This window comes from Amborella trichopoda, chromosome 11, assembly GCF_054954075.1.
Source record: "Amborella trichopoda isolate Santa Cruz 75 chromosome 11, AtrichopodaSantaCruz75HAP2 v2.0, whole genome shotgun sequence".
NCBI lineage: Eukaryota > Viridiplantae > Streptophyta > Magnoliopsida > Amborellales > Amborellaceae > Amborella > Amborella trichopoda.
Genome location: NC_142346.1, coordinates 4753697 through 4762743, shown reverse-complemented (window position 1 = coordinate 4762743; position 9047 = coordinate 4753697).

Sequence of the window (9047 nt, the reverse complement as noted above, 5' to 3'; positions counted from 1 at the left end):
CTTTATAAATAAACATAAAAACATATTTTAAAGAGATTTCCAACATTAAAACCACAAATCTCAATACTATTTAAAAATAGGCTCTGATTTGAATGTTTAGAGCCTAGGCTCTATACAAACCGCACCCTTACTAAAAAACGACCCACTTTTTTGGGTCGTCTTTGACAATTAGAGAGGGAGAGGGTGGTATTGGGGAGAGCGTTGAAAAGGTGCGAGAAGTTAGAGAGAGGAGAGGGTGAGAGGATTTATTAGGGAATGATTTCGAGTTAGCAAGTTGTTATTTCTTTTCTCAACTTGGTACATATATAAAAAAAACAGGTTTTAAAATTTAAAAATAATATATTTTATAATACATTTTTTGATTTTCAATTTTTAAAATTTTTAAATTTTTATAAATTAAGCTTTAAATTTTATAAATAAACATAAAAACATATTTTAAAGAGATTTCCAGCATTAAAACCACAAATCTCAATACTATTTAAAAATAGGCTCTGATTTGAATGTTTAGAGCCTAGGCTCTGTACAAACCGCACCCTTACTAGAAACGACCCACTTTTTTGGGTCGTCTGTGAAAATTAGAGAGAGAGAGAGGGTGGTATTGGGGAGAGTGTTGAAAAGGTGCGAGAAGTTAGAGAGAGGAGAGGGTGAGAGGATTTATTAGGGAATGATTTCGAGTTAGCAAGTTGTTATTTCTTTTCTCAACTTGGTAAGTTGTTGTTATGATTGATCAATCTCTCTCTCTCTCTCTACTTTTTTTCTCAACTTGGTAATTTGTTGTTATGATTGATCAATCTCTCTCTCTCTCTCACTCCTATCATCTATTTTTCTCTCTACTTTTATCATGTCATGTGATACTTTCATGTCTCCTTCTCTCTCTACTTTTATCATGTCATGTCATGTCATGTGATGGTATGATGAGAATGAATGATAATGTGGATGACGACGTGACGCCATTTGTGGAAACAGTTGTAGCATCCTTCCGTTCACGAATTTTCGAGTACGTTACTTTTTCTTTCACCATTTCAATGGGAACTTGCCTTCGCATTTATACTTTGCAGATTTGATTTGAATTCGAATATGGGAATTTTCGCCGACATTACTTTTTCAATGAGGGGTGTGGTTTGTGCAAGGCCCAGGCCCTAAACATAGGTGCATTTTCAAATGGTGCTTGCAAATTTATTTCCATCTCTAATTATAAAATTAAAAATAATGTAGAAAATCAATGTTTAAAAAAGGATTGGATGCTTGAATAGGTCACCGTGTGTAAAAAAAAGCTGATAGGTAACTTGAATCGGTCACACAAACCCACCCATACCTGTGTCAATTTTTTTTTTAAAATATTAATTCAAGAAAAAATGTTCATCCTTTTTTTTTACTCGATGAACAATCATTCAGTAAAAACATCAGCGATTCTACTATTTGGAACCATTCGAATCCCTCTTTGGCCTAATCCGAAGCGTCCTGGGTGATTTCCAATTCGGATTGCCCGATTTCGGATCAGGTCACCGATTTTTTAAACCTTGCCTTGTATGATCGGGGGAATCGGTAGAACGGATCGAAAGAATAGGCGAAATTGGCAATTTTTCTCCCCAAATTTTTAAAAAATTATAATTCAAGAAAAAACTTGAATGGCCTAGGGCTTGGCGGTAGTATTGCCGAGCCTCATGATGAGGTCTCTGACTCCATTCTGACCAAAAAGATAGGGGCCCAAATACCCACCGACTTACCACTTTTTCTTTGTCAAAAAAAAAAAAAAAAAAATTTCATCCTTTTTTTTTTCGCTGACTTACCACTCTTTCTTTGTCAAAAAAAAATGAATCAACGGAATCGGCGGTTATGTGAAAAAATCGGCGAGTCTACAATTCTGAATAGATCGAATCGAAGTTTTTTACTGGATTCGGGATGGTCATGGCGATTCCTGATTCGAATCGCCGGATTCTGGATCAGGTCACCGATTTTTAAATCATTGTTGAAAATTGTTTCTAAGATTTGAAATCTATTTTTTCTCATATCCATGCATCTTGAGATTGAGATGATAGACTTTAAGGTTTTTCAACATTGAAACAACCTTTTCTAATTAAGATTGTTTAGTTATATAAAGGTTTTCTTTTCTTGCCTTCACATTTCCACTTGGGAAAAAGTTTGCACAAGGCCCACGCCTTGTCCTATTGAAGTAAGGCTTACCTCAGAAAAACCCATTAGAATAGGTTGTTTGAAGTTGGAAAACGCTCAAACTAATCACCCCTCAATAGAATAGGAAAAAATTGAATTCAAGCCATAAAAATGGCACATCACTATCTGGACCATCATTTTGAAAAAGTTTAATTGTTTATAGATTTGCTCTATTTGGAGCTTTAAATTTCATAATTGGTGGTGAGAAAGAATTTTATACCCATCGTGTTGTGGACGTGATTGAGGAGTGATAATTGTCACCCATGCCACTGGGTGATGGAACTTCCACGAGCAAGTTAGTTTGTGGAAGACATGCATGCGTACAAGAAATTCGTGATGCAGCGAATGGATCATAGGTTACTTTTTCAGATGAGGAGTTGCGAACGCCATAACTAGAGTATCTTGAAGAATGTGGAGTTATCAAAATACGACTGTGAATGTCTTTAAAGATTCGAAAACCAAATTCGAAGTATGCAGATGCAGCATAGGTACACTGGTATTTCTGGCAGACCTGAGATTGTCTGGTATTTCAATCAATGAGGTGAAGGGTTCTGCAAAGTGGCAAATTACAAAGTTCAGAGAACAACTCGGAGTCGTGAGGAGTCCTCATCAAATCTTACATACTTCATAGTGAGGAGTCTTCATCAAATCTTACATACTTCATAGGGAAAACGCAGGCAGAGGCGGTATAAGCCGCACAAGATCAAATGAGTTTTATTGAACATCCTCCAAGATCTATGGACATGAGAATAAAATGGATTTCAAATTTTGGAAATAGTGATCTTGTATCGTATTTTTTGACAGTCAATCTTCAAGATTTTCAACTTTTCATATTTTTGAAAGTCAATCTTCAAGATTTTCAACTTTTCATAGATATGCTTAATCTACACTACACTATTTTTTAAGCTTTAAAGTTTATAATTAAAAATGAAAATATATTTGAAAGATATCACAAATATTTGAAGTATTAAAACCACATTTCTCGGCACTATTTGATGGTGCTCTTTACTTTGATTGTTGTTTAGAGCCTGGGCTCTATACAAACTGCACCCATATGTAAATATCCTGTTTATAAGGGTTTTTATTTTGAGCTAGTTTTTTTAGTAAGATAAAAGTTAGGAGTTATCATTAGAAACTTCTAATTTAATTAGGATTCGTGATTATGTTGGGATACGAAGATGTTTTTGAATTATTTATCTAGTTTATTGTATGAGTTGCACAACTACTTGTGTCGAATTTGATTATGTCGAAATTGGGCACATTTTTTATCTCTATTTAACGGGGAGAACTCTTTACAACACTAAATGCTAAAGCATACCAAGTAATCATCAGACCACAAGCCCATTTTATTGCAAACTGAGAAAGATAATAGAGCCCAAAATATTTAGATTGGTTAGAAGAGAAGAAGTCATTGACCTAATAAAGAATACAATAGTCCATATGGTTTAGATATTGCATGACCAAAAAGTTGTAATACTTATCATGGATAAGAGCTGTGACTTGAGGAAGAGCAGAAAGTCAAGAGAATGGAGCACAGGAATAAGTTAATTGATTATCTCAGACTTTAAGAGATTTACTGGAGACTGAGGTCGAGACTAAAGTGGTTGAAAGGAAAATTTAAATAATTAATATTTTTTCTCTGAGTTTATAGATTGAATTTTCTAATATTCCTTTTCAAATTGCATTTGAAGGAAGGTTTTTTTCTTCTGACATCTCCATGGAGGGAATGAAAGAAACTATTTTTGCTTTGGCTGGCGATCAAGCACCTGGATCAAATGGCTACCCACTGATGTTCCTTAAAAAATTCTAGAGTATGGTTAAACGTGATGTTGTTCTAATGGTAGAGGAATTTTTTCAAAGGGTACTCATTAGCAAAAATATTAATTCGACATGTATTGCTCTAATTACAAAGAAGACTATCATGAAAAGTTTAAATGATATACGCCCAATCAGTCTTCTTGTCAATTTGTATAATATTATTGCTAAAAACTTGACTTCGAGATTGAAGAAGGTGCTTCCAAAGATTTGTTTCCCCAAAATGTGCGCAGAAGACAAGTTTTTATATTGAAATAACTCCAAAACAAACATGAGCATCACCCATAATGAAGAACAAATTCTCTAAAACTGCTTTCATTATCATTGAAATTACAGAAATGGGTTTTTACAAATATAATGGGATAGTGAGGAATTTCAAGAAATTTAAATCCATGTTAAAGGATTACAGACTCAAAGAAAAAAAAAAAATATATAAAGAGAAGAGAAAGAAAGGAAATATGAGTGCCTGAGCGTACCATGCCCGTATACCTGCACACAGGGGCATCATTCTCCACTCCTATGCTCCTTTCCAACACTTGTAACCTTGAAGTGAGTATGACTTGCAGATATCTCTCTTTGGGTTTTACATGTTCCTAAGATAGAGAAGATGATGGTGGGAAAACTTCTCAATCTTGCTGGTCTTTGGGTTTTACATGTTCCTAAGATTGAGAAGATGATGGTGGGAACATGGGACGTCTCTCTCAAATTTTTTCATTTTTGCACTTTTTTATCTGGATCTGATCTCTATTCAAGTGTGTGAGGGAGAGTGTTTAAATACAGTGTGAGAACCATTCCATATGGATATACTTGAACTTTCTTTGTGCTTATCCAAAATCAGCAGATCTCATCAACTTCTTCCCTGATAATGGTTGTGGGTGATAAGTATGAATCCTTCGAAATCTACTTCCAACCTGTTATTTTTGCTCGACTTCTTTTAAACTTTGATTTTGAATTTAAACCAAAACAAACTCATTTGAACAAGTTTAAATAATGAGAAAACTCAGAAGATTAGTTACATCTGATCTTCAACTATCAAACTGTGAAAACTGTATGTCCAACTGATCATGTTTCAATCCAACAACTGTAACTTTCTACTGGAAAATCCCTTTCCCATGAAGCTATATAGACAAATAGAGACTCAAGCCACAAACACTATGGGTCAAGTGTGTAGAAAGCTAAAAACAATCCCTGGAAAACTAAAAACAATCTACGAAACAAACACAAAAGAAAAAAGATAACCAACCACAACGTAAAAATATACGTGGTTCGGCAACGTGCTTATAGGTACATGAGAGCTTCTTTACTGATAATGAAGAATAGGGTTACAATAGCTCTCTTACTCACACCTCTTTCTTCTTCCGTATTACAAAGAAATATCTTTTTACCTTTAACCCTAAAAGAACCCCATCACAACAATATATCGAGTCCCAGGCAGATGGTATAAATTACCGAAATATCCCACGTACCGAAATGTTCCCTTCGGGATTTTAACGGCCTTTCGAAGTCGTCCCTTTGACTCCACGTTGCCAGATCTATTTCTTCAAAATACAAGACATCAAATCTCAACAAAGTGTCACTTAATTTGGATAAGAATCGAGAGAGTTATGCTTGTCAAAATTAGGAAATTTCTGCTACGATTATGAGTAGGGAATCATGGATGATGAAGCTTATAACTTGATGCCCTTTAAAGATCTAATCTTGAGATTTTAATATGTTATAAAGCCCATCATAGTACATGCCTCCACCAAATTTGGTGATACAAACCCTAGTATTTAAGGAGAGATGAGATTTTGGCAATTAAGATCCTGACACAAAAAATGTTGTCTAATGCGGCTTCAACCATTTTCACCATGAGAAACCTTAGGATAGGTTTCCTCATGAACAGGAGAAATTTGAACTAGGAACCCAGTAGTTTTTGTCTCATGCAAAAATACCTTGTAGATTAAGAGAAATTTGGCAATTTTACCGATTGGGTGTCGTCCTGGCTGCATCTCAACTGATGATACACATGACCACTTACTGCTGAGCGTAGCATCACTAGCACTAAACCGATGGTCAAATGACTAGAACCTTAAGAAGGGAGTTATTTGACCCCAAATATAATCTTCTTGATCGTTAAAAGTCAAATTTATAAAGGATAATTTTGTTGGTTAAGCATGCTTAACAGACGACATTTCGTGAGATCCTCTCAAACGATGTTTAAATCCAGTGAATTTTAAATGGAAGGCATATAGTGTCCAAACATTGACGTCTACAAAGTTTTATCTCCAAATAACATGATTTGGAGAGGTTTCATGAGTCTGGTTGTTTAAGCCATTTTTTATCTGACAGAATATCCCTACGATCATCAATTCAATCAAATCTTCCCATGTATGATGTGGGAGGCGCACCATAGGCATGAGAGCATAAGCCCATAGTATGGTCTCAAAATGAGACGTCTTGATAGTCTTTGAGTAGGTCCATCGGTTAAGACGTCTATTAACCGACCGTGAAACTTTCAAGGCATATAGGGCCTGGTACAACAAGTTCCAATCACATAAGTCCTCTGACATGGTGTTCAAAGTATTTTCTGCCGACACGATCATGTTTGATCATTTACAGGGCCTTCTATCCATTAAGCCTTAATGTATTCTGATGACTGTTCGATCAAATCTTGAAGCTAGTATTATCCCTTGATTTTATGCTTTACTATCTCTCTAAAATCTAGTGTTTTAAAACTTGGATTAGTGGGGCAGATTGTTCATTCGCAGATCTGTATTAGATCGTTGGATTGATTATCGGGTTTGGATCGGTCTGCAACAGTCATCTAAAAAAATATTTAAAAATTTGAATTTAAATAGGACTTTATGGGGTGAAAATTTTAAGGGGACCCAAAAAAACATTAGATAAGTTTTAATATATTATATATATAATGGGTGTTTTAGGGGCGTGGGGAGGGGACTGGGCTCAGACCCCTACCATCCCAAAAACAAGTTCGGTCCCAACCGATTCCCATCCGAATCGACAATCTAGATTGGAAATCACTAGGTTTTTTAACACCGCTCAAAACAGTTTTATAACTTTTCAAAATAAGAAAATTGAGTAACAAGCGATCCAGATTGGAAATCACCATGGTTTTAAATACGAGAAAGGTTTCTTTACTTCCCCTACAGATCTATGCTTCTCCTACCATCCAGCCGTCCAATTTTGATCAAGAGAGCCACTCACCGTTTGATTTTAGATATGATGTCTCAAAGTATTTTAGTTTTTTTATAAAAACTTTATGAATATGAAATTTTGTATGTGCCATCTTCTCATTGGGGCGCACCTATAAAAAAATATTAAAAATATTTTTTCGATAAAATATAATAATCAAAATACCCTTTGAATCTTTCAAGCGTATTTTGATCATTTTATTTTATTGAAAATAATATTTATATATTTTCGTTAGTGCGAGTTTAATAGAGGATACAAAATTTGGTTTCCAAATAGTTTATATACTAAAAAAAAAAGTGGTGTAGAGATGTGACATTGTGATTGGGGCAATCTTAGCCCTCTATTTAGAATGGATGGTTGGATAAGGGGAAGTATATAAGTTTTATGTTGTAGGAGAATATAAAAAGCTTGCCCTTTAAACACAGCTCAAAACAGTTTTATACTCATGGAATTAAAAAAAATAAGTTTTCTCCAAACTATTTCTAGGTCTCTCCAAGGTGACCTCTTTCTATTTTTGAGTTTTTGCTCTCTCTCTCTCTAACCCCTTCTCTCTCTCTATCCTCCTAAAGGGAGTGTGTTGAGTGGGGGCATAAACTATCAAGTATCGAATGCCACCGTTGTAGAAGGCATTTCCCGTCTCGTGTGCCTTCCTTATGACCCCACCACCCCTCCCCCTCCCCCTCAAAGATTCCAATCTCAACTCACCCAACCCTTTCAAGACTTTGGCTTTCTCTCTTCTCGATTTGACCCTTTAAATATTCAAACAATATTATTTATAAAAATCAAATAAAGTAACTAAAAGATTGACAAACCATGAGCTTTGATAAACAAGATATGGACATCCGACAATGAGAGATAGGGAGAAAGCTTTGCAAATTGGGAAATAATATTAGTGTAACATCCTTACTTCCTCAGGATCACATTGTACACTTGCTCCCACGGACAAATGAGCCATTCATAAGGATCTTTCTATTATGGAAATTCGGTAATTTAGAATCATCATACATACTAGTATTTAAAACAGATAATAAAGAAATAGAGAAAAATATTTAAACACTCAGGTCCAGCCATTTAACACAAATCCAAAAGTCCTGTAAATGCGACACCTTTGTTCATTTTTTTGGTTTGTAAATTTTTTTCTGTCAAATTCTAGTGTTTACAATTTTTTTTTCCTTTTTTCGTTTTATCTTTTAGGTTAGCTCTAGATTTAGGAGGTTAGTTCCCTCAAACACACGGCTCGAAAAATACTTCTAAATAGGATTTTCTAATTCCACAATATGCTCCCTCAGGATCATATAATCTTTTGGAAACAGTTATTGACAATAAGACCAAAGTAGAGAGAGAGATTTGGACATTGGAAATTTCCATCTTGACTTGAAAGTGTCTAGAAATCACCCCCAACAAGATTATAAAATGGGATTTCAAATTTTGGAAAGAGTGATCTTGTATCGTATTTTTTGACAGTCAATCTTCAAGATTTTCAACTTTTCATATTTTTGAAAGTCAATCTTCAAGATTTTCAACTTTTCATAGATATGCTTAATCTACACTACACTATTTTTTAAGCTTTAAAGTTTATAATTAAAAATGAAAATATATTTGAAAGATATCACAAATATTTGAAGTATTAAAACCACATTTCTCGGCACTATTTGATGGTGCTCTTTACTTTGATTGTTGTTTAGAGCCTGGGCTCTATACAAACTGCACCCATATGTAAATATCCTGTTTATAAGGGTTTTTATTTTGAGCTAGTTTTTTTAGTAAGATAAAAGTTAGGAGTTATCATTAGAAACTTCTAATTTAATTAGGATTCGTGATTATGTTGGGATACGAAGATGTTTTTGAATTATTTATCTAGTTTA